This window comes from Triturus cristatus, chromosome 9 (assembly GCF_964204655.1).
Source record: "Triturus cristatus chromosome 9, aTriCri1.1, whole genome shotgun sequence".
NCBI lineage: Eukaryota > Metazoa > Chordata > Amphibia > Caudata > Salamandridae > Triturus > Triturus cristatus.
In genome coordinates, this window is record NC_140592.1 from 62,815,856 (window position 1) to 62,842,951 (window position 27,096).

Here is a 27,096-nt window from a genome sequence, read left to right on the forward strand (position 1 = left end):
AACAGCCTGCAAGAGTGATTTACAAATTGACACCCGGGGAAAAAAAAATGGGAACAGCTTCTACTCCACAGGCCTCCATTTCGGAAAGGAAGTACGCTCCGGGCATAGAGAAGTACATTAGAAATTTGCAGGCTCTAGGCAAAAATTTGGATGTATACATTTGTGACTCGCTCTGGGTTGACTGTGCGCGCACACTCGTGTACAGAATTGTCGTACTACAGTGGGCGAGTTTGCAACGGCCTTTATACCAGAGTCTGTCGGTATCTGGGAGATCCTTGAGCACTGGCAAAATGATGATCTCGGCACCCCCTCACAACCGAAAGTCTTGGCGGGAGAGATCTGAGACCCCAAGATCCACACATGGAAGCGCTTGCTCGTATAGACCTCTCGAAGACTGTGTTGAGTCAAGGTGTCTGGGACCAAACGGGCATGCAAAGCTGCTGCTGTTCCCAGACCCCTTACCGCGGCCAACGGGCTGAAGAAGATGGAAATGATGGATACATTAGGCCATGTTTTGTTGTACCCCCCTCATACCTTGGAGACCACCTCAAGCTCCTTGTTTGAGTTTGACATGTGAATCAGAGAGACTTCAGCTAAACCAGCCTCACTGCAGTTTTCAAAGAATCCAGGAAATGGATATTTTAGATTTTAGAATGTAACAATGCTGTCGCTTTCCACCCAATTCGGTCTCCTGATGAGACTCCATCAAACGCTGAAAGAGACAGCATTTGCTTTGTTTAATTTTCATAAGATGAAGTCGTTTTTTTAGGAGCTGGCCATGGATTATCCAGCAAAGCTGTCAACTCTGGCAGGAGACCCCCTACCCCCAGCACGTGGTTTCTAGAATTAGCAAAGGCTCTTTACTTTAATTCTAAAGTCATTCTATTGTATATTGGATTTACACAGATAATTTCTTTGCATCAAATACAATTTCTATACTTGTTTTGGGATTGTTTGATTCACTTCATCAGCCGGCATTTGTTTAAAAAGGATTAAACAAATGTTCCAGACTTAAAGTGTTTACATTTGTAAATAATTTCTTTAGCCTTTCCAAATTGTTTCACATTCTGAATTACCTTGTTTCCTTCAGATCAAATTCTTCAATTGGCATGGCAGTGTGCTGCTCACATAGCCCGGACACCATTAACTGTGGTTATGGGCATTGGTTGGGCGTACTTGAGTGGCAATAGTTGCCTTACCTCATCTCAGGAACTTCTGCTTCCCGCAATAAAGGTGCATACCGGAAGCTTAGAGTGGAAGCCAACACAATATTTCACCCAAGTAATTAATGTTCACCCGCGTTTTCTTTTACCTATCATCAGACCAGATAATTGTCTAGTAAGTGCTAATGCTCCCAGCATTGGCTGGTGACATTTCTTTTTTAATTTCTTCTCCCCTCATCCCGCCATCATTTGGCCACTCTGTATGGAAAGTGGCCACAAGGTGTCCGGTGCAGACATGCCCCTGCCTTTTCAGAGCATCCCTCTGAAATTATAAATTCATTGCCATGTGGTGAAGATCCAAGCGCCAGAAATCTCCTTCTCAGGTCATCAATAAAGGGGTGGACATTATTGCATTACCTGATGGGAGGGACCACTTACCTGGTATGTTTAATTCTGTGAGTAGGGAGGTGGGTAATATAAGGGTACAGTGCACAGTTGAAAATTTGATTCAGGAGTTGCCCATTCTGTTGCGTTAGTAATGAGACTGAGTGGATTTCTAGTCTGTTAACGAAGCGGAGCGTTATGAATCATCCGTTTTGCCTCTCACCTCCATCACTGTGGAGTTAACTCTGGGTAACTGAGGAGTCAATGAGACGCAGAATCAGACTGCGCTTGCCAGGGAGCCCTGTCGCTCTGTCAGCCCCCTAGAGTCTATTTCTAACGCACGTCCTGCTCCCTTTTAAGGGCGGTAATCAGTTTTGCAGCTGAATTGCAAATTCAATTACCCACCTCTTAGAATTGAGCAAGTCTTCTTTTAGTTTTGCCTCCTTTCTTCCTTCCGATAGGTTGCGGGTATGTTTGGAGTTGGTGTGTCTTCGAGCAGCCTTCATTGGGGCTCTAAGCGCTCCTTCATTGAGATGGCTGTCAGTGTGATAATTTTGCTGTCTATTCCATGTGGATGTGTGCATTACTGATGCAGTTGTTGAACCCAGATGTGGTCAGTCTGCATGCAGACATGAGGGCGGAACCTCGTTCCTTCATCCCTTACATCCACAGGTAGCGATGGTCCACCTTTCTGCACCTCCTGCAATGAGAAGAGAGGGAACTTCCATCCTCTCCGCGTAGAGGTAGAGTTTTGGCATCTTCGTTCCATCTCCACCTGCACGCTTGTGAAGCATAGGTTTTTCCTTGCTTCTTCTCTTACGGGTAGTGTGGGATCCAACTTCCTTCTGTGCCAATACCGACAGGTAGTGGTGGTCCTCCTTCCTCTATCTACCCCCATGGGTAGAACCGCCCCTCTCATCTTTTTGCACCACCATGTGAGCCATACCCTCGTTCCTTGTCCACATGCACCTACAGGTGATGTATAGGGGCGTGTCCTATTGTCTTCACCTGCCTCCACCTACAGGAAAATTGGGTCTTTTTGTTCTTCTTGTTATAGTCCAACAGGAAGAGGGGGGGTGGGTTCCCTCTTTTTTCCTTTCTCTGCAATTACAGGTACAGGGGTGTATCTTCCATTTCCACTTGCATGTAGAGTCAAGCCCTCGTTTTGCACCTGCATGGAAGGGCTCTGTCCCCTCTCCTACTCTAGTTGCACCTATAAATACTATAGGTTTACTTTAGTTTGTCATTCCTCACACGACCGGCTTGCTTCTGGTTGAAACCTTCATGTGTTTCGAAGTCTGTGTAAGTGACACCTGGGAGGTGCTTGAATGTGGTGTCACGTAGCTGAACGATGTGCAGTTTCTATGGAGACGTTGATGTCCTGTTTCGGAGTGGTCTTATTGGTGTTTTTGAATCCTTGGGCAGGTCTTGACAGCTCCGCCTCTCCCACACGTCTCCGGCATCCAGTCTTGTTCTTTACCCTGGCCAAGAACAGCAAGAACTCTCAAAAACATAAGTTGGCCTTTTTCTTGGCTCCACTCGTTCTCCATATGGACTCAATCAGTCCATCCCTTTTATGTAATCTCTCGACTTCTGACGTTCTTCTACCACCACAGACTGTTTGGAATGGAGCGAATGTGTTTTATACGTATGGCCATCCAGCTGCACTGCAAAAAAAGTCCACCATTACACCGTGCTTGCAACCAACCTTATGCAAAAAATTCACCGCACCCACACTGCTGCTGATCCTATGAAACCCCAGTTAGTGATAGAAACCGGGGCGTGAAGGTATCCGGACTCCAATCGCAGTGCAAGGCTATACTAAGGCTACACACCACTAAACAAATCTGTCGAGCTAACGTGATGGGCACGTTGTAGACCTGTAATGTTGACCACTCCACTGACGCACTTCTATTCCATTATGTGTAGTGGTTGGCCACCTCCTCCTACCATTAGGATATGTGTCTGGGCTCTTAGCAAAGTTGTAGTGAGAGCCTCCCTCTACGTTCAACTCCTAGGTCAGTTGTCTTTCTTGGAACAGCTTGACTTCTTCAGGGTACCACACTCTTCTGCTGATGTTGGTACTCTTTGATGTCATTCTCTCTTCTTCTCCGGGCTCGCCTCCCCTCTTCAATGTTCACAGGTGTAGTTGGACCCATGAGCCCAGCCCTAGGGTTTCTATTGTGTTTGTTGTGCAGCCAAAGGCACTGAATAAACACTTTGTTCAAAGTGGTCTAGAAGGTGGTCCCCGCTTGGAGTGTCTTCCTGTGTGAGGAGCATTGGTTATAGATGATTCCGGGTGGCCTGCAGGAAAGCCTAGTCTGATTGTTTTGTCCAATCCAAAAAGTGTGGATTAGCGCATCCGCCATGAGATACTCCTGGTGACACTATAAGTGGGTTCTTCCCCATTCTGAGAAGATTGACATGTAGTGGTCGGTGGTTGAATGAGTAGGGCTCCTGAAGTGTTGTCCGACTGAGGGATGGAAGGTGGTGAGACTGTCTCTAGGGGTTCACGAGGCCACAACCATCCTACGTTTCCATGATGACCACTCGCCTTGTAAAATATTGCCGTTGAGATACATTAGATCTATTCGGATTCATCTTGTGCATAAATAGCTTGATGGCCGGCCATGGCATGAACCAACATCGACCAATCCTGGACCGCTGACAGTCGATCCAGCTCTTAAGTTGCCTCTAGTGGCATGGCACCAACTAAAAACGTTACAGACCCATGTGGCTGGTGGACTTGTGGCAGCGAGGCCTAGTGGATGAGGCTTCACCAACCAAGGGTTCAAGGTTGCACCACAATCCTTGGCAAACCTTATTATGGATTGAGCTTCTCTCACCCTTCCAGGAAGTGCTTCGTTTGAGAATCGCTAACGAGGTAGTTTGATGTTAATGAGCTAATTGTCAGCGTAATTATTTATCGACGCCAGGGAAGGCGCTTGCTGCGCCACGGTGCTGCTGGAGCGTGGCTGTCGCGGGCGACCGGCGCGCAGCTGTATTTGTCGTTTCATAGCGAGTTTGTTGAGACAAAGCAGAGTAGAGTAAACACCATAAACATTTATCCTCCTGCATATTCAGGAGCAGATGAAGAGCCCGAAGAAAGCCGCAAATTGAACTGCTGAGAGCAAGTGGGCCGCTGCGTATGCGATTGCCTTGGCACGATGTGGCAAGGTGGCACCGGGTGCCAGCTTGGAAACACCTCTGCTGGATTTCGAGCCAGTTTCAGGGTGGAACTGGAATTCCCTTTGCCTCTGGAGTGCTGCCTTCTTCCCTGAGGCTTGGAAGCAGGGTCTTGTTTATGAGGGCCAGCCATCTTGGATCCGAAGCCTGGCTTGAGGCGGACGATTTTCCGATTTTGCAAAGCCTTTTCTGAGGGAGCCTTCCCAAGAAACAAAATCAGAGTTAAGATGGGGTCAAAGAGAGCCCCGATAACCCAGTATAAGAGAGCCCATATAACCCGGTTTAAGAAAAAGGAAGCTATTTGATGTCCCCAGACTTCTAAAATATAGACTGATGTAAGGGTTAATTAAGTTCATGCCAGTATTTTGTAGCCAGAAGTGTTTCTGTGATGATTTTTAGCTGTCTACAATTAAGTATGTTTGTGTTGTCTTTACATTAAATATCACCGTTTACTAGAGAACTTGGCTTTAGGAATTTCATTACAAGACAGGAGGCTAACATTATGCATACATTCTTTTAATGCCCCTCCTGAGCACCTCCTTAAAGAATACAAATTACAAACAATCCAGAATTAGAACCACTCGTAGTCCAATAAATGCCTCCTGCACAGAATGCTCATCCTCTTTTAAATGCTGCTCCTGAACAGATAAGTTGGCATTTTATTATCAGAATAATAATTAAATATTGATTGTGTGTTTTGAAATGAGAGGAGACTGTTGTTTAGCTTCTAATTTTCAGAAGCAGAATGGATTGAATGTAAATGGTGTGTATTATAAAAGTATGTTTGGTTTAAGAATTTATTTAATGACAAATGTGCAAAGGATTAGAAATGCATATGTGTGCGAGTTAGGAAAGTTTTGTTTAGGAGTCTTAATTTAAAGTAATGTGTTGTCATCGCGTTTTGATTTATAGGAGGTGCGAGGAAAATTAAGTGTTTGGTCGTCTTTTGTCTGTGCACGGACCTTTGCTATTGTAGGATTCAAGAGCTGTGGAAAATTATGCGTAAAAATGCGCCTGCCCCAAACTATCCGAATATCACAACAATGACGTTTGTTTTCTAACCTTGAGGCCCAAACTTTCTCTACGTTTTTTGGATTAAGTTAACAATTGAACTTTGTGAGGACATCTTCCTGTGGGAATTAAGTCACTACTTGCCCAAAATTCAGGACTAGGAACAAAGCAATGCTAATTTCCACCCAGATCCTGAGGTATTGTGAAATAAAAGCATTTTTTGGAAATGGTAACTGTGTAACATGGTTGTCACATGAAGACTGAAATTCGGAGCATAGCCTTGTTAGCAGGGTTTGTGGTCATGTAAGTGAACAATGTGGCAAGCTCAGCAGAGGTGGACTGCAGGTTCAGTGCAAAGCAAGTAACTCAGTGCCATAAAGAGATGGCTGCTGAAGGTGGCACCTACGATGTTGCTCACTTGTTTCAACAACTGTAAACCAGGATGTCTGGTACTTTGAGGTGGGGGTGAAGGGCTCTTTTCTGCATTGCTGTTTACATATATGGTCCTGACAGGCTTCCGTAGAATCGCCTTCTCCTCGCATGCGGTCGGTCTAAAACCGCTTACACATCCAGTTTGTCCAGAAAAAGGCAGCGTGTGCAGTATTTTTATTTCTACATCTCGTGGCGATGATGAAGTCTGTTTTCGAAGGGGAAAGTGCGCGGCTCTCCAAATCAAACAGACCCCCTCCCAATCGCGTAGGCTGCCCTGCCTTGGACATTGAAGTGCAGATTCCACGGTGATGACAGGTCCCAGGCTGTGACTTCTTGCCTCCACAGGTGTAGCGACATTTGGACACCACTTCCTCCTCAAACGTCACATACATAACACGGCAGATTCGGGCGGGAGACTCCCGGTTATTACAGCAGGGGAAAAAAGGGCCGCCTTTTAGTTGCGTCACTATCCAACTACCGTGGAAATGAGAAACCAGAGCAGAAATGTGGTTTCTGTTTCTGTCCACATCTGTGATCGGACGCTAGCTTTGGTGCTGACAGTAGCGCACAGTTTTCTTAAGGTGCTACTACAGGGTGCGCCATATTGCAACACATGGCCCTGCTGCTGGTGAAATGGGAGCACAAAAAGGCGAAATGTCATTGTACCTGCTGCACTGGACCTCCCAGAGATGGTCAGAGCATTCGACCCTCTACTTGCCCTAAGGGACCTTCACATGATCAGTGAGTTCCTTTGGGTCGCTCTTTTGTAGGACTTCTGGTCAGGGAGGCACAGTCGGTAGATAAAGTGCCTTCTCCTTGCCTTGCCCATCGCCCGCTCTTGGACCTGAACTATGGGTGGTGGTAGATTGCACGGCTTGGAGAAATTAAAAAGCTCTGTCCCTTTGTCCTTCTGAACGTCTTTTCTGCAAAAGTCCTAGTCGGCACCACCTGATGAGAATTAAAGGAACAAATGCCACGAGGCGCCCCAACTGGGACAATCCGATTTGTATAGAGTCACGGCGGGACCGGACACCCTTACAAGATGGCGGACCTCCAGATAAGCCACCCTTCTGTTGAGGGTTGTGGCCTGCATATTGTAGGGCCTTGTCCCCGTGGTTAGTGGGTCTCGCCGCTGCAGCGAGGGGGAGGGCCAAGGGAAGGTGGCCTTTAAAAGGGAGCGGAGATTGAGGCGTGGCCTTTTGGCTGCCTCATCTCTCCCAAGGGCTGCCTCCGTAGCGCCTCAACTGATGCTTAATGAAAACTGCGGCAGAGCCTCTGCTTTTCCCCACCCACCAACTTCATGTTGTGGAAAATATGGCGTGCTTTCTGTTGGTGTTTGGGGGGCAGGGGTGCTCTTTCTTTTAGTTGTGCTGTCCCTGACTTCCATTTTTGCCTCGTAGGTTCTTTCAAGTATCCAGATGCCTTTTGTCGTACTGGGGCGGGGTAGGTTCACGGTTGGCTGGAACTTTTCAGGATCACCCCGTGCAATTTCACAAATAATACACTCACCAAGTCAGTGTCAAAGGAAGGTGCTTGCAGCATTTGTTAGAGAAGATTCTATTGGCGGAGTTGGGGCAGCTGCTTCCGCAGCCCCTTTGCCTAGCCTTACTCATGCGCATTGGCACCCGGTGGCATTGGCCCTTTGGGGGTTGGAGGATACGGTCTATGCCAGGAGACCAAGGCGTGGCCCGGTTGCCCAGAATGTCTCTCCAGGGTTGTGTGCCCCAGGTTGGGTCACCCGGCGGTGAGCAGGCCTCCGTCATGGAGATAAGTTGCACTATTTGGTGTAAATAGATTTGAAAGGAGAAGCATGAGCATCATTGCGTAAGAGCGATAATCCAGAATTGGGCATGAGGTGATCCGGGTACCGGCCAGCCATTAGTTCACAGAAGTCGGTAGCTGTGGTTGTAGAGGGATTTAGATAACTCGATGTATAGCTGACTGTTAAACTTGGAGGAGAGAATGTAAAGCTCGAGTAACGTTTTTGAATTGTTCCTCTGTGATGTTGCTTACGGTTTGCTAGGTTTTGAGATATTTTAATAACTAAGGCCGGAGATCGTTAAATCTCTAAGGCCGGAGATTGTTAAATCTCTAAAGGTGTGGTCTCTGGCTGTTTTGGTGGGGTTGAAGTGTGGGGAATTTTGTAAGGAGGAAGGGGGGGGGAGGGGTTACCTTTTATTTCTGTGGCCTTGTTGCTGAAGGCCTTGACATGTCTCGTCCCATAACATAATTGCATCATGAGATTAACTCTATGGAAGTTGAACTCAAGTGTTTGACGTTAAAGAAGATAATTGACCACTGTTCATCTGATTTAAATGAAAATTTAGAAATGTAAGGACTACATCTACCACAATGCTCTGCGGCCTTCTGGAAGTCACACACTTGAGTTCTGCACGGTCTTCACTGGCCACAGTCTGTTGAGCGCTTTCTCTTCAGTGGTTAGATCCTAAAACGCGGCTCCTGGATAAATCGTCTCAAAGTCAATATAGCCTTTGATTGTTTGCTGCCCTTGTCCATTCCAGGGAATTAAAAAAAAAAGTGAGTCCCCTGTGCTTACGCTAAATACGGTTCTGGAAGTAAAATGGCGCCCTGATGGCCATCTTCAAACAAGGTCTCTTGGCCTCTGTGGCATTCATTGAAGTCTGGTTAATTATTGTTTACGCGGCGCGTCCTGATGGTATTTAATTCAGGGACTCCTGCTTTGCACTTCTAATGGATTTCACCATTGTTGCATGCTCAGTGCTTGCACTGGCCTAGTGTCGCCAACGTGCGTCTGCAATGTTATGTGCCTGCACTGGCCTAGTCTCGCCAACTTGCGTCTGCAATGTTCTGTGCCTGCACTGGCCTAGTCTCGCCAACGTGCGTCTGCAATGTTCTGTGCCTGCACTGACCTAGTCTCACCAACTTGCGTCTGCCATGTTTTGTGCTTGCACTGGCCTAGTGTTATAAACTTACGTCTGCAATGTTCTGTGCCTGCACTGACCTAGTCTCGCCAACTTGCGTCTGCAATGTTCTGTGCCTGCACTGGCCTAGTCTCGCCAACTTGCGTCTGCAATGTTCTGTGCCTGCACTGGCCTAGTGTCGCTAACTTGCGTCTGCAATCTTCTGTGCCTGCACTGGCCTAGTCTTGCCAACTTGCGTCTGCAATGTTCTGTGCTTGCACTGGCCTAGTCTCACCAACTTGCGTCTGCAATGGCCTGTGCCTGCACTGGCCTAGTCTTGCCAACTTGCGTCTGCAATGTTCTGTGCCTGCACTGGCCTAGTGTCGCTAACTTGCGTCTGCAATCTTCTGTGCCTGCACTGGCCTAGTCTTGCCAACTTGCGTCTGCAATGTTCTGTGCTTGCACTGGCCTAGTCTCACCAACTTGCGTCTGCAATGGCCTGTGCCTGCACTGGCCTAGTCTTGCCAACTTGCGTCTGCAATGTTCTGTGCTTGCACTGGCCTAGTGTCACCAACTTGCGTCTGCAATGTTCTGTGCTTGCACTGGCCTAGTCTCACCAACTTGCGTCTGCAATGGCCTGTGCTTGCACTGGCCTAGTCTCACCAACTTGCGTCTGCAATGGCCTGTGCCTGCACTGGCCTAGTCTCACCAACTTGCGTCTGCAATGGCCTGTGCCTGCACTGGCCTAGTGTCACCAACTTGCGTCTGCAATGTTCTTTGCTTGCACTGGCCTAGTCTCTCCAACTTGCGTCTGCAATGGCCTGTGCCTGCACTGGCCTAGTCTCGCCAACTTGCGTCTGCAATGTTCTGTGCCTGCACTGGCCTAGTGTCACCAACTTGCGTCTGCAATGGCCTGTGCCTGCACTGGCCTAGTGTCGCCAACGTGCGTCTGCAATGTTCTGTGCCTGCACTGACCTAGTGTCACCAACTTGCGTCTGCAATGTTCTGTGCCTGCACTGGCCTAGTCTCGCCAACATGCGTCTGCAATGTTCTGTGCCTGCACTGGCCTAGTGTCGCTAACTTGCGTCTGCAATGTTCTGTGCTTGCACTGGCCTAGTCTCACCAACTTGCGTCTGCAATGGCCTGTGCCTGCACTGGCCTAGTCTTGCCAACTTGCGTCTGCAATGTTCTGTGCTTGCACTGGCCTAGTCTCACCAACTTGCATCTGCAATGTTCTGTGCTTGCACTGGCCTAGTCTCACCAACTTGCGTCTGCAATGTTCTGTGCCTGCACTGGCCTAGTGTCACCAACTTGCGTCTGCAATGTTCTGTGCCTGCACTGGCCTAGTCTCACCAACTTGCGTCTGCCATGTTCTGTGCCTGCACTGGCCTAGTCTCGCCAACTTGCGTCTGCCATGTTCTGTGCCTGCACTGGCCTAGTCTCGCCAACTTGCGTCTGCAATGTTCTGTGCCTGCACTGGCCTAGTCTCGCCAACTTGCGTCTGCAATGTTCTGTGCCTGCACTGGCCTAGTCTCGCCAACTTACGTCTGCAATGTTCTGTGCCTGCACTGGCCTAGTCTCGCCAACTTGCGTCTGCAATCTTCTGTGCCTGCACTGGCCTAGTCTCGCCAACTTGCGTCTGCAATGTTCTCTACCTGCACTGGCCTAGTGTCACCAACTTGCGTCTGCAATGTTCTGTGCCTGCACTGGCCTAGTCTCACCAACTTGCGTCTGCAATGTTCTGTGCCTGCACTGGCCTAGTCTCACCAACTTGCGTCTGCAATGTTCTGTGCCTGCACTGGCCTAGTCTCGCCAACTTGCGTCTGCAATGTTCTGTGCCTGCACTGGCCTAGTCTTGCCAACTTGCGTCTGCAATGTTCTGTGCTTGCACTGGCCTAGTCTCACCAACTTGCGTCTGCAATGGCCTGTGCCTGCACTGGCCTAGTCTCACCAACTTGCGTCTGCAATGGCCTGTGCCTGCACTGGCCTAGTCTCACCAACTTGCGTTTGCAATGTTCTGTGCCTGCACTGGCCTAGTCTCACCAACTTGCGTCTGCAATGTTCTGTGTCTGCACTGGCCTAGTGTCGCCAACTTGCGTCTGCAATGTTCTGTGCCTGCACTGGCCTAGTCTCGCCAACTTGCGTCTGCAATGTTCTGTGCTTGCACTGACCTAGTGTCGCCAACTTGCGTCTGCAATGTCCTGTGCCTGCACTGGCCTAGTGTCACCAACTTGCGTCTGCAATGTTCTGTGTCTGCACTGGCCTAGTGTCACCAACTTGCGTCTGCAATGTTCTGTGTCTGCACTGGCCTAGTCTCGCCAACTTGCGTCTGCAATGGCCTGTGCCTGCACTGGCCTAGTCTCACCAACTTGCGTCTGCAATGGCCTGTGCCTGCACTGGCCTAGTCTCACCAACTTGCGTTTGCAATGTTCTGTGCCTGCACTGGCCTAGTCTCACCAACTTGCGTCTGCAATGGCCTGTGCCTGCACTGGCCTAGTCTCACCAACTTGCGTTTGCAATGTTCTGTGCCTGCACTGGCCTAGTCTCACCAACTTGCGTTTGCAATGGCCTGTGCCTGCACTGGCCTAGTCTCACCAACTTGCGTCTGCAATGGCCTGTGCCTGCACTGGCCTAGTCTCACCAACTTGCGTCTGCAATGTTCTGTGCCTGCACTGGCCTAGTCTCGCCAACTTGCGTCTGCAATGGCCTGTGCCTGCACTGGCCTAGTCTCACCAACTTGCATCTGCAATGTTCTGTGCCTGCACTGGCCTAGTGTCACCAACTTGCGTCTGCAATGTTCTGTGCCTGCACTGGCCTAGTCTCACCAACTTGCGTTTGCAATGTTCTGTGCCTGCACTGGCCTAGTCTCACCAACTTGCGTCTGCAATGTTCTGTGCCTGCACTGGCCTAGTGTCACCAACTTGCGTCTGCAATGTTCTGTGCCTGCACTGACCTAGTCTCACCAACTTGCGTCTGCAATGTTCTGTGCCTGCACTGGCCTAGTGTCGCCAACGTGCGTCTGCAATGTTCTGTGCCTGCACTGGCCTAGTGTCGCCAACGTGCGTCTGCAATGTTCTGTGCCTGCACTGACCTAGTCTCACCAACTTGCGTTTGCAATGTTCTGTGCCTGCACTGGCCTAGTGTCACCAACTTGCGTCTGCAATGTTCTGTGCCTGCACTGGCCTAGTGTCACCAACTTGCGTCTGCAATGTTCTGTGCCTGCACTGGCCTAGTCTTGCCAACTTGCGTCTGCAATGTTCTGGGCCTGCACTGGCCTAGTTCACCAACTCACACCCGCAGTGCTATAGGCCTCCTCAAGGTGCCTTCTCCCCCATGGTTTCCTGGCCAGGATTGCTGACCTTGGAGCCGAGCCCCCTCTGCTGGAGCCCGGAAAACATGGCGGCCAATCCGCTTGTTTCGAACTGTCACTAATATTGTGCAGATAACCCCTCCCTTGTTGGTTATATGTTACACACATAGGGGTAAAACTCTGCAAAGTCAGTGGTCAGTTTGAAGCTTTTCAAGGTTCAACAATTCCTAAGGGTAAAAAACATGTGTTCCCTCCCAGGGTAAAGCTGTGCTGTGCTGCCGGTCTTTCCTTGACCCCTACCTGTGCCATATGGGTTAGCCCCTGCAAAGCCATGTTTGAAAGCCATGGGCGCCCAGCTGGCCCAGCCCCTCTGTCCCAGCCCCTCTCACGCTCTCCTATCTTGTCTTGGCAGCTCTTCCTCTCCTCAGCACTCTGAGATGCTGCCTCCGTGCGAAAGAGCCGGGTCTGGTGGCTCAGTGGACTAATGCTTCCACTGCAGGGGCCTGTGTTAGACCTCATGGTCACAGGTTCAAATCCCAGCGAGTCTACTCAGACTTTCATCCTTCTGAGGTCGATAAAATTAATACCATTGAGTTGGGTAACAAACATCTGTTATTCAGCGCCAAGATACCTTGTTAGGGGTGAACGTGCGCTTTACAAATACTCGTTATGTTTATGTAAGATAGGCAGGTTCGTGCACCTGCTGCTGGCAAGAAATTCAGTGCAGTTGCAGGTAAGTAGAGGCCCTCTTGCACGTGACCGGAGTCTTTCAGTCTGGCTTCCTGTTTTAAAGGAACCCACCGAGGACCCGGTTAGTGAACTCTCACGGGGCAGATTCGCCAGTGGAATGTGACGGAGAAAAATAAGGGGCACTGTGGGGGGAAAAGTGTATTTTCCTGCAAGTTCCAAGTACATCTGTGAGATGTCCGCCCATTCGTCTGCGACCCTGTGGTTCCTCACCTGCGGTCTACAAGGGATTTGTTGAGTCATACTTAGTTAAACAGTTCAAAAGGGTAATGTATCCAGGTTCCAACTGGTACCCTGCACTCAAACAATCTACAATGCAATTGTTAATTACTTCCTAAAGGGTCTATAAAAGATACTAATGAAACCTACGGCCTGGCCTGTCGGATCTAAAACCACAAACTGCTGATAAACCAGGTGTCGGAGCAGAAAAACATGACTCAAACTGAGCTGGGGGGGGCACACTTAATGTGTACACGTGGCTTCCAACGGCTGAACGGGCAGGGTAACTTCCCTTCATTTAGCAAAAAAAGGTCACTGTTCCACTTCTAAGGTACTATACTGTGTCGCTACAATAACAGCTTGAAGTGGCGAAATTAGATGTTTCGGCACTATTCAACAATGTGGAAACTAATTAGCGAGGACATGCATTTGTATAGTTTCCAGGGGCCCAAATGCGCATAGAAAATTGCACTAGTGGTTTGCTCAAGATCATACAATGGCCAGATGGACAAGCCAGGATTAGATTTCCTGTTACCAGATTCCATAGTGGCTGCTTGATTAGTTGACCATGTCTTCTCTCTAGTTTGGCATCGGAGGAAGGTGAGTGACCTGCGTGCTTCATAGAGGAGTCTGAGAGCAGTGAGACGTTGTGGTGTGAAACCCTGGCACGGCATGTCATTGGCGGATTCTTGCAGTCTGAGGTAGCTTAGGTCTTTCACCACCCACAGCAGATGGAAGTGTTGATGCACCTTGCCAGGCGGAGGCGAGCTGTTTGAGGCTTTGACCAGTTGCATTGAAAGACTGACTAGCTCCATGAGCGGGGTGGGTTGGTAGGCTGGGGTTACTCAGCTAACGCAAGGAGATGATGGACGGAGCGCTGAAACTTTTCAGACTCTCGCCCCAGTTAGAGATCTGGGTTGAATCCATCATCATTCCTTAGCTCACTTTGCCACCACAGTTAAGACCCAGCCGTATGCAAATCAGTCTTCACCATGTGCCTCATGGGAACAGTCCATCCCGAACTGCCAAGTCCGGTCTTAGATGAACCGGAAACAAGCATCCTGGGACCGGTTTCATGGTAACACCCCTCATCAGCCAGGCTAGCTTGAATCCAGTGGCATTTGGCAGTGCCAGGAGCTAGGTGGATAGATCCATGGGAGTCTGGTGGTGGTCCATCCCCCATAGCTGGATGGGCTGGTGTAACCTGAGGCGGATAGGATGCTGTTCCTCAGGCCAGGTGGGATAGTAGGCTAGTGTTCGCTGGCAGTCCCAAGAGCCAGGTGTATAGATCCAGGCTAGTCCGTTGGTGGTCCCCCACAGCTGGATGGGCTGGTGTGACATGAGGTGGGTGGGCTGGTGTGACATGAGACAGGTGAGGTGCTGTTCCTTGGGCCGGATAAATTCAACATAGCTGTGCTAGCTGGTCTGTGAGCATGGGCACTGGAAATATGTAATTGTGCTGCGATTTTCGAATAGTTATAGATTTGCTCCATTTGCCACATAATGCATCATCTGCCTCATAATATGCAGATTTTAACAACCCAAAAATTATTTCTACCTCAAATGGTTCAATAGTTACTAAAATGCAGCGAAACGTGTTGCCGCGCAGTGGAAGGCCCTTTATCAAAGCTGCACTCATCACCTTTATGCTGCTTATTGCTACATTTGGGTGCTATTCGGGTACTAATGATGTACAACCAATACCCAGACAGTGTTACAAAGTTTAAAAATAATTAAATACTATTGCAAAATGTGCCGCATTATGCCGCATAACTTGCCCTTTCTTGCTGTATAATTTTCTCAACCCTGCTGCACAATTTGGCCCTTTCTTGCCGCATAATTCCAGTGGCCCCACTTGTGGGTAACCCTTTCGGAACTCACTAATCAGAATGCTTTGCTGACCCACGTCCGGCTGGGAGAGAACTTGGCCGATACGGGTCCTGCTCAGAGGTTCCACCGCCGTCCAGGTGAGTAAAGTTGGACCTGCTCCCTTCGCATATCTGATACCACCCCACAGTAGCCTTAGAAAAGTGTTAACACATGGCTTGTTGTTTAAAAGTGACCATCATTATGTCTCGAGCAGAATGGCGCCAGGCCCCTGTCAAGCAAGCTCTGCGTGTACGTGACGAGTAACATACAAAGATAAGGTGCCAAGACTTTCCCAGGACAGATCTTGGCGCTGCTAAGGTATTTGGTCTGTTTCTGAGAGGATGCCGAAGAGTATAGAGGGGGTGGCGGCACTGGAATTACGAAATTCTGCAGCTGGGGGGCTTCTCACGGAGGGGGAGTTCGTCATTCTTGATATACGATTCACTCTGCTGCATAACTTGTATTTTTAACAACAAACCAAATGAACTATAAAGGGCGGGTGCGAGGCGGAACCAGACACACTGCAGTATTTAACTAGTCACATTTTAGCTGGTAATTTTTGTCATCGGACACTGAAATACGTAACAGTTTTGCCTAGACAGTGTTTACATTCCCCCTATGGACACTGAAAGGTCTATTGTTTGCATCGGGATACAAAACCCTCGCTTACTTGAAAGAAACTGGAATAGACGGGAAAACGAGTTCTCCTTTGACATAAAAATGGTGTGTTTCAGTACTCATGCAAATTCATGTTAACGTCACCTAAACACTGGTGAAAGAAAACTATTTCAGACTTTCTTCTCACAGCTGCACTTAGTTCAAGAGGGCACTCAAAGAATCCCAAACATGTTGCGTCTTAGGGTTTGTTTTAAATACAGGAAAGCCACCTAGTAAGACACTTGAGCGTGATATAGATGAACAGTAAGATACTCCTTAGAGTTACTTGGAAAGACCCACAGTGTGAACACAAACCCCCCAAAACTGAAAAAAGGTTTAAAAAAGAAACCGCATATTGATTGCTAGGCTGCCTCCGTGTTGGTGCTCCCGTTTACTAGGAGAAGGCTGCTTCATCCCCAGCTTTGACCGCCATCACCCTCACTCAACTACCGGGCATGTATCCCAGCTTGAATTATTTTCGTGGGACTTCCGTTCTCTGTAGTCCGTCTTCAGCCTCTATTACTCTAGTTGAGCCCTCCTTGTCAATCGAGTTTGTCTGTGTCCTCATCCCAGACAACTATTGGTTCTTCGGTCCTCCCATACTTGTTATTTGGGACCTCTGCACTATCCCCAATCTGTCGCTCTAGCCACCCCATCTCTTCTAGTCCGTCATTGATGTCTAGCTTTTCCCCTCAGTCCTTTATTTTGGCTTGAACTTTTACCATTGTTTGGGTTTCTGCTGTTAAGCTCCTCCCACTGTTGATTAATTGTGGTGAACTGTTGCCTTGTTTGTTTTTGGGGGGGGCCTCAGCTGCACCTATAGGAATATATAGTATGGGACGATCGAGACTGAATAGGAGAACTTTATTGGTTATAACTGCAGGTATTTGTAGAGTCTCGTGCTTCTGATTGGGCAATGCATGTCACGTTTTGTGCAATAAGTAGTATTCGATGAAGTGGTTGAAAAACTTCCTGTTGTGGCCAATCTGTACCACTCTGTCGCTCCCCTCTACCCACACGTGCCACCATCGCCCACCCCCCTGCCACTATGGCCTGTCCAATCCGATTAGGCCATTCCTTCAGCAGCCCGAACCTGCTAAGTGGTGGAGCCAGCTGCGCGCGCCAGTGCCAGTTAGCTGAATCCGATTATGGGCAAAAACAAACCCGTTTAATGAACACTTGATAGACGAATAAAGCTGTTAAAGTCAAAAAGAAAAATTAATAGCAGGGCTGTGCATTCACGGGGTCACCCGGTATGAATCTTAATGAGGTGGTAAGCAGATGGCCGCCTTCATACTAATGCGCAGTCACATTCCGATGACATTAGAATGCGCGGTACTTCTAGGGCGCTTGATGCAGAAATACCTTCGCTCCAGCAGTCGTGAAATAAGCCGTTGCCACCCCTCGCCTGGTGGGGCCAACGCATCCACCCCCTTCTTTAAGGCCTGGCTCTTTCCAGGCCACCTCGCAGGTTTATTTACCTAATTCTCCAAATTTCCAGCCAGAAGCCGGCATGTTGGGTGGGATGCTGAGCCAGCGGTTGCCAGGGCGACGGTACCATCCTGCCTAGGCGCTGATATGAAGTGATTTCACGGTTCGTGGCGCTTCCCGGCTGCCGGCTCCATTGCTGTCATTCCTTCTTAGCAGTGATTGGATGGGTGTGTGTGGTGGAGAGTTGGGTGACTCAGGTCCCTGAGTGGGGAGAAGGGACTGAGTCCTCGTATGGTCTGTGAAAACCTGTACTGAAGCGACATCGTCAGTCAATGTACATGGCTCTTAATTACCAGTGGCGGTCAGGCTGCTTTAAGCTGGGCCTCATGGGAGAAGTAGTTCTTTCCTGTTTTTTTTGCTTACATGGTTTTAGCTCTCGCGGGAACCCGGGTTTAGAACGAAAACTCATGTCAGTGGCTTCAGCAGCTTGGCCACCAACTCGCATCACCATTCTGGAAAAGTTGAAGTGGGAAGAACTTGGGTTTGACATCCGTCTAGGGGTGTAGGAGTGTCTATTATTCCTTTATTTAGAATGCCTCAAGCGTATATGTCTGTTCCTTAACGGAAGTGGCGGCTATACCTATTGCTAACATTTGCAATTTTTGGCATAGAGATGCCACTGTGGATATTCAGTGGCCTGCACCACGGGTCATTGTTTTACCTCTGGGGCTTAATCGTTTGCTGCTGTTTTCACAACATATCCCATGTAACATGGCGGGTGCTTTTTGTGATGTCTTGACAACGCTGGTCTCCGTACCTACTGGCCCAAAGGACAGCAGCCCTCCTGTGCCATCACTGAGTGGTTACGGGTTCACCTGAGGCTGTGGTTGCATGTCTGCTTCACCTGGAGACCGTCACTTTAGTTCTCCCTTTCAGCATGTTGGCGCCGATCTTAAAAAGTAGTTCCTAGTTGGGGGCAGTGGGCACCACATGGGCACAAGAGAGGATAAGGCATGTATTTGAGCCTTTTCCCCGTTTTTAAACCATGAGCAGTGTTTACTCTTTTGTGCATCGACGTGATGGATGCAAAGAGCCCGGAATTCACAAGCGTAAACAAAATGCGTGCATGCTTCCTGAAATTCTACGCAGTCCACAAAGCGCCTGTAGCATGACGTGGGAGCCTTCATGGCACTTATGAATGTCCAGACTCGCTGCCACTGAGCGAATGACCACGTCAGAGTCTTGGTTGTAAATGGTAAAACAGACCACTGTGTGGACGTGTTACACTTCAGTTGCTTACCTATTAAATGGTCTGCAACTTCTGCCTTAGAAAGAATTGAAACATATTTCCCACACACCACCTCTTACACCAGACCATGACCGCCTCTACGCAACAAAGTATCGATTGACGTAATTCCACTTTGTCAATTATCCATGTTTGAGAATCCTGTGACCCCGTTGACTCAATTTTCAAAATAATAAAGCCATTTATAAGCCCAAATTGAATTAGTCACTCCTTGATATCCACGTTAACCAGTCCCTAACTGTGAGAAACGTTACACGGGGAGGGTGCGCCACCACCCTCGAATGTTGTGTGCATGCTTTGTTTATTGTTTATAAATCTATTTATTTGTAACTTATGCTTGTCATGTAGTAACACTTAATTTAGTAGTAAGGAAACACATTAGTTCAAGGGCACTGTATGGGTTATGCCGGCCAGTGGTGAGTGGGATAATCCGATACAGATATGGGGTCTTCGTCGTCTTTAGAACATTGCGTACAGGGAGAGGAGGAGATTTGTCCAGACTCGTACGTGGTTCAGTCAAGCGCCGAAGACGGGATTAGAACCTGGGTCTTCTCGGTCGACAATGGGTGCACTTTTAATAATGGCCGTGGATACAAAAATGTGACCTGTGAAGAAGTGCACGATGAGTACTTTTGTGATGGCTGGTGTCCCTCCTGACCGTCAGTTGATATCTCTTGATGTTTCGTTGACTGTCTCTTCATTCTCTCTTGGACCTCTGTTGATGTCTTCTGACTGCCAGCAGATGTCCTTCCCTGCCATATCCTAGTGTCTCTTAGGGTCATCCAATGATCTATCTCCGGACTGTCTATTTATGTCTCTTGGTGTGTCTGCGGCCAGTCTTATGATGTCTTTCCTGACTGTCTCTCACCTGACATCCTCTTTGTCTCTCCAGACACCTCCTCCAAGTGCCTCTTCTGACCCCCTTTAGGTCCAAAACGTTTTAAGGCATGGGCAAAGTGGGTGAATACCCAGGTCCCCCCATCTTTCAAGGGCCCCTGTGAAAGTGGTTTGCTTCTCCAGGTCGCTTATTTCTTACTCTCCTTCCGTCAGTCTTATTACCCCTCACCTCAGATTTTGTCTCTCTCCCACTAGTTTCATTTTGAGTATTTTGACGTTCCAGCCAAGACCTACTAATTTAAGGTTTAAATCAGTATTGTGCAATCTTGAATGAGCAGAACATAGGTAAAATTCAAAGTTGTTCTGAACCAGGGGTCCAAAATCTGTCTTGCCAAAAGCACCAAAAATCATTAAGGTGACACTCCCGACCCCCTGCAGGTGTCTTTCCTGGTCCATCCCGGAGTCACTCCTGACCAGAGATAGGTTGCTCATGTTTAAATAAGAATGCTAATATTTTCAAGTGGGCATTGCCATTTTATATGGTTCCTTCTAGCAGTAATATCTTACATGAGTCCAAGTACGACTTAACATTCATCAATTAAATAAATGTGGAAATATGCTAGCCAAACTCCATTATTTCCCAGCACACTAAAATAAATATGGATAAGTACGTCAGGTGAGGGAAAAAATTGGATAAGTATAGACAGAAAACGTCAATTAAATACCATCAAACCAGGATACCTTTCTGTGTGCCGTCTTCAAGTAAGTTTAGAAAAATGCGGAAGTGCATGTTCCACTTCCAGTGGTACAAACAAATTCTAGGGTTTTGCAAAAATAAATGTTTTGGCTTGCTTGGTGTAGCTTAAGCATCTCATGCCTAGACAGACCAGTTTGATGGCAGATCTCTCATGCTTGGCGGGGACTGGTTCCTCTGCAGACACTTGTTGTACTAGTTTGTGAGTGGATTAACGGACAGAGACAATAGAAGGCCACTCGGAGTAGAAAGCGCTATATAGATATGGAGATGTCAGTAATGTTATTTTATTATGAATTTGTAAACCGCGCACCACCTGCTGTGTGTCTTGGTGCTGAAAGAAGAACCAGGAAGACGGGAGAAGCCGCTTGTGTGTGACAAGTTTTGAACGATTATTAAGGTTTTCAGTTCCTGTCGAACGCTCGGGTATGAGGCGATGGATCTTGAACTGAGTGTTGGAGCTATCGCCGAGGTGGACCGACCTCCAGTTCTTGCTGGCCTGTGTTTTTGTGTATGTTGAAGTAACGGATTGGAAGAACGCACAGTTCTGGAGCCGGGGAATATAGAATCGAGCAACGTGAGAATATTTGAGTTCGGCCCCGTCTATAGAGCGATGAGTAATGCAAAGTATATTGAAGGAGATTCGAACTTGAACACGTAGCCTCGCAAGGATTTAAGAATTGGAGTGATCTGCAAACCCAAGGAGACAACGAAACAAGGCTTGGTGTTGAATCGACTGCAGGTGTTGCGTGGGAAAGAAATTGATCCTGAATCAAGTCTTGTAGTGTTAATCTAGTCTAAAAGTGGACAGTGCCAGATGGGTGACCCACAGACCATCTTCAGAAAACAAAGGGAAAATGATACGGATTTACCTTGTATAAGAGTTTCAGGAAGGAAAGACATCCACAACCGGAGTTCCGTTTGGAGAAAGGAGTCCAGTTTTACCTCTAGGTTTTTCGCTGATTGAGCAGGTTTGGGGCGTGAGCTAAAGTTGTGCGGCCAAAGGCTGGAGTGCAAGAGGTCAAATCGTTCTCCAGCTATCCGAAATTCGTGTCCTCCGTGTTCGGATTTAAGCAGTGTCACCATCCATTCTCACATTTCTGAAAGGCATAGACCGTTCTGAAGAGAGACATCATTTTTTGGGAGCGGCGACCAAGTCTCAAGGACGATTGACTGCCGTCATCAATGATAAAGGGATTACAGACTTTGAGAACATGTAGAGCTGTAGCAAGTCCAACACGGATAAGTAGGGTGAGAGGGCGGAGCGTTGAGGATCGCCACACATGGCTTTGGTAGCAAGAGCCAATTGCCACCTTCTGAGTAATGAAGTTGGGGGGGACGGGGACATGCCGATCGACAAAGGGCGGTTCTGTATTTGGTTTTCCTAGTCATGGTGGGGAATAGCACCTCTTCATCTACCTCCTCCCGCCGCAGGGAGCTTATCAAGAAGATAACTCTGACCCGCTAGTAGGCTATCACTTAAGAGGGCACGTGGTCTGCGGTGTACCCCAGATGATAAGATGGTCCTTTGGTCTGGTGAATTTTGTGATTCCAGAGGAAATCAAATATGTTGGCCAGACATAACCGGTTGTAACATGCACAAATGTTTTTAACTATGCTTCAAGTTACCTGACTCAAAGAACATAAGACATCTTGGACACATTTTTCACAATACACAAGACGGCAGAACTGTGAATGTCTGGATTAACAGAGGACTGTTACAGATGTAGGAACTAGGGGTGGGCGGAATTTGCATAGTCGCTCTACGCAAAACTCTGCGAAATGGTAAAAAAATCTCTGCAAACACGTAGAAATTCTGCAATCACGCAGAATTGCTTGTTCGCGATGCTTTTTTAGTGTTCGCGATCGCTGTTTGCGTGCTCAGGGGGAAATATCTTGCGAACACGCGTTTTGAGAACGCGAACAAGCAAAAAATTCCGCGAAGCCACGGAACGCAGAATTTTGGGCAATCCTGCGTTCTCCGCGGAACGTGCAATTACCCAAATTCCACGAGCGGAACGGAATTTACCGCACAGGTCTAGTAGGGACTGGGCTGGACCACCCGGGTTTGGCAAAAATTCCAAATATTTTAGTAACCTAGCTGGGTTGACTGTAGTCTGTATAGATAGTTTCCTCAGCCTTGCATACAGAAGAGCACGCGCATCTGATTAGCAGCTAGTGCCCTGTAATGACACTTCATGGCCACCTGCATGAACCACCATCTGAACTTCCATCAGCCCACCAGACACCTGTGTTCTGCGTCCCTTTCTCCAACCCTAACCCCCCCCCCCCCCCCCCCCCTTCACATCTGACGTAGCAGATGCGGCCGTCACTCCTTCTCCTACCAAGCAGTGAAGACTTGGAATGAGCTACCATTTCATCTCCGGAGCTCCCCGTCTCTTCCAGAGTTCCGAAAGTCCATGAAGACCTGGCTATTCGGCTAATCAACTGGACCCTGCCAGTGCCTGGATACCCTCACAGGTGAAAAGAAGCGCTCTACATATCTACTGATGGATTGATTGACGTCACCGCAGTTCACCGGTGCAATAGGTAAGCCTACAGTGCTCTACTGAGCTCAACACTTGCCAGGCTGAAACCCCTGCCAGTTTGCACTATTGAATTATTGGTATAGTTTTATGACTAGTTGATGCCAATGCAAGGTGCAGGAGTAGTGATTTGAATTTGGCATGTGTGAGTGGAGAGCCCCCTTGCTTATTCTTTCCTTCTGGGGACCCCCACGCCCCTTTATTTGTATGATTTGCGTGTCGTGCACCTTTCTCTATACTTCAGTGATGTCCCGAACCCAGCTGGTAGGTTTTACCCACTCAGAGGCGTCCAGCAGTCCTTTATCAGACACCGCGGCCTCCACGCTGGCGCGCACACACTGTGTGCCGGGCTCGCAGGCCCCTTTAATATTTAATTTTAACGACGTGGAAGAGCGTAGGTCATCGGGGCGATGAGAGTGGATTTTCCTCCGCTTGGGTAAGGTTGGCATCGAGTCCAGGCACTCTGATTTTTCTGCCTGAGAGAACAGAGGTGAGGGGTGTCAGTGGAGCTGCCGGCCGGGGCCGCGTCCGAAGGACTGTGTACAAATATTAACACAGCCGTAAGGGGGCTGAATGGCGGCGGTGCCAGGCCTCCTGGTACCATGCCCGGGCTCGCATCTGCATTGCAAGGCCGTGCCTGCTGCCAAGGAGACGGGAGGCTGGGGATTCAGGGTGGCCGTGCTCAGACTTTCCACCCCGAGGGGAGGGTTGCGAGACACTGACACACGTGCCAGCGCCGAGGAGACCCAGCCGCTGGCTAAAGCAAGGAAATACTCCATCAGCTTGTGGCACAAGCCCCAGAGGTGGATGCCAATCACAGAAGACTCGAGTAGCGAGTAGAAATGTTAAGCCCAGAACTACACGAACACACGGTGTGATCTTCGGCAAACCAGTTTCGGTGTCATCCTTCAAAGAAGGGGTTGACTGGAAGGTGCTGATGAGTGTGGGTGCCTGGCAATAAATACATAGTTATGCCGACTCATTGTGGTTGGTAATTGGTCTAGAAAGAAACACTCCACAACCCCCTCCAGATTCCTGTCCCATGTCCCTCTCACCACCCAGTCCCAAGCTCCTCCTCCTCTCACCACCCAGTCCCAAGCTCCTCCTCTCACCACCCAGTCCCAAGCTCCTCCTCTCACCACCCAGTCCCAAGCGCCTCCTCTCACCACCCAGTTCCAAGCTCCTCCTCTCACCACCCTTCTCCCAAGCTCCTCCTCTCACCACCCACTCCCAAGCTCCTCCTCACCACCACCCAGTCTACCCAAGCTCCTCCTCTCACCACCCAGTCCTAAGCTCCTCCTCTCACCACCCAGTCTTCCCCAGCTCCTCCTCTCACCACCCAGTCCCAAGCTCCTCCTCTCACCACCCAGTCTTCCCAAGCTCCTCCTCTCACCACCCAGGCCCATTTCCCGATAATGCTGGGTCAGGAGCCAGCTACTGAAGGGAGGAATTGATCTGTCGCTGCTGCCTCCGTGGTACTGGGCCTGTGTGCGGGGTACATCGGTTTTGTAGGTTGGACCTGCTTCAGGTATGTGAGTCAGGGGTCCATTACCGGCTGTTTATTGTCCCTGCCAAAGTAGGCCTGGGCATTCTGGTTTAAGCATGACTAAAGTCCTGTGGATGCACAAGGACATCGTAGGCATCCATTGACATTTACAAAATTGTGTAGGATGTAAAGGAAAATGTAAAGGAAAGTGTGGTTGGGCTTTCTTCCAACGCCGCGCAGTGGTGGATAGTAGGGAATGGGGGTGGTGGGGTGGAGAGGGGGTGTGAGGATGACCGGGTAAGGGGAGGATGATGGGGGGGGGGGGTTGGGGTATGGGGGAAGTAGTGTTTGCAATTTTTTATTTTATTTTTAAACTCCACTTTTCCGACAGTCGCGTCTCCTCGACGCTTCTCTGCTCTTCCGTGCTCCAGTCCGAAAGAAGCTGCCGGAAGCACCCGGCACACAGGCTCCCCGGACCCAATCGCAGTGCTGCAATGCAGCGTTCTGATTGGTCCGCGCCGTGGATCGATGCTCAGATCGGGACAGGGAGCCTGTGCATATTCCCTACCAGGCTCTCCATTACATGCAGTCATGAGCACTTTGCATATTTGCTATCTGCAAAGTGCGCATGACTGTTTGGCCGGCTGAAACGGTGTGCTTAGTGTGCGTAGTCCACTCCTCCTCCCCGAGCCACCAGCCCCGCCCGCCCTAACCAAGCCCTGCAGTAACCCAAAATCAAATAATAACTTTCAGTTATGTTATATTCCCCTCTTTCACTGTTATAATTGCGGTGGAGCAATGCTCCTCCGCCTTAGTGGAGGAGCGGCCACTGGGGCCTGCCTGGTGGATAGCGTTGGATCTGTGCCTCTTGGTTTGACACTGAGCCGGGGCAGTGAGCCAGGGACATTTGGCCTGTGCAAGACTCAAGTTTTTAAAATTCCTGAAGAGGAGAACTAGTTCGCATATTTGACATTACAATTTTTTGACAGCAACTAACACCACAGGAAGTGTGACCTGAATTAAGACCTAAACATTCCAAAATGAATACAGTATCCCCAAGCACGCCTCATAAGCATACATTCTCCACACATGCAGGAAGGAATAATGTATGCAATTTGCTAGAGTAATTGGCTTGGGCCAGTAGAGCTCTGCTGTGTGCAGAGATGCTACTCCCTTATTTGGGCTGCAATAGGGGCCACCTAGTGATCGGTGAAATTCAGGTAGTCTTCAGCTGTCCAGCCCGCTCTACACTCAGCCGTGCTCTGAGCAAAGTCAGATCTTGAGGTAACATGCTAGCCCCCACTGCCTGTTGTGAAAGAACCAACCTTTGCATGTGTGAGTCTCACCCGTGATGAGTGACTCTTGGTACCCGAGCTTGCATGCAAGTTCGGTCTGTGGGCAAGTTGCCTCTCTACCAGAGGGTCTCCTACGACTCAAAATAATTTAATCTGAGGGTCTGAGCTTGTGTTTATTTATGGAGGAGGACATAGCTGCTAACGAGGCTTGGAAGCAGGTGTGGGCTCAAAAGAGCATCGAGAGGTCCCTTTAAAGTACCTAGTTGGGCTTCCTTCCAATGACCATGCACTCTGAATGTGCAGGTAGGCCAGGGATGCAGTGGTGTGCCCCAAAATGATGGGGCCCCACTGCCGAATGTGATAAGGGGATATGAGTCTAGCCTAGTTCACAGATTACCATTGGCGTTGTCCTGCATGCCCCCCTCCCCCTCAAGGGATAGGAGGGCAAATAAGGAGCTAATCCCCCTTGCCCCGCTCCTAAGCGCCGCAGGGGCTTGTGTGAGCTCCCTGCTGGAAGGGTCCCGTGTTTTTCATTACACAGTAAATTGGGGGAAGGGGGCGGGGGTTTGCAACGCAGCTCTTGAAACCCATTTACCTTTAGATGTGTTAATAAAGACGAGTGTGAGCAAGCGGGCGGCCTTTCCATGCAGCGCGGCCCATCCAGTGTTTTTGTGAACATGGCCGCCCCTGCCTGGATGCTCTGGCGAGGCCTGGCCTGCTGCTGGGGGCTTCGAGCAGTTGTCCGGAGCTCTTCACAGCGCGGCCCATCCGATCATGACCGTACTGGGCTCATGGTGAGTCCATCCCTGCATGGATGCTCTGGCCGGCTGGGGGCATCAATCAGTTGTCCGGACCTCTTCGCGGATCTTGGCATCTTTCAGTGGTACCCGCCCCTCCGCGGCCTGCTCTCACGTGGCTGCCCGCTTGGTATTCCGCGTCCGAGGCCTGCTGACTGCCTTGTGACCCTTGCACTAAAGCAGGCCGGGTAGTGCAGGGGGGCTGGTCCAGGGCAGTGTTTGAGCTCTGTTCCTGCCCAGCGGGGTGGGGGGGGGGGGGGGGGGTACTGAAGCTTGATTTATCAAGCGTTCGTAACATTTGGCAAAGCGCTCTCCCTACCCAGGCACCCTCAGGAGGCCCCTCGCCCCCACCCCTCGCCCCGGGATGTTCTGTAAAGGTTGCGCCAGATGTGCGTTTTACTGCCTCCCAGTCGTACTCGTATCCCCAAAGCGGCGAGCACTTAAACGTATCGCTCTCCCCGGACTGTCGGCTCTTGCAGCCTTCTGCAGGCCCCACCCGGACCCCTCTTTAAAAATACATACATTAAACTGCCTATTCCTCTGGGCTGGGTTCCTTGCTTCGTTTTAATATGAAGACCGTTTATTACATTTTAGTAGCGATTTCCATTTTCCTACATTTCTGCATTGTTTTTGATTAAAAGACATGCATCTTTTGTACATTATTAGAAAAAACTATCTCACAGATGTCTGCAAAGTCCTTCTGTAAAGGATTTGTGGTTGATAAAAAAAAAAAAATTCCACCAGCAAACAGGTCAGTGACACCGTGCCTCATTTGGTAGTCCGA

The 27,096-nt window shown here is 49.2% G+C and overlaps 1 protein-coding gene across 2 annotated transcripts in view; it reads left to right on the forward strand.

Moving 5' to 3' along the window:
- The window catches only part of PLXNA1 (plexin A1), a 507,337-nt gene that overhangs the window by 23,309 nt on the left and 456,932 nt on the right, over nt 1-27,096 (forward strand). The window lies entirely within an intron of this gene.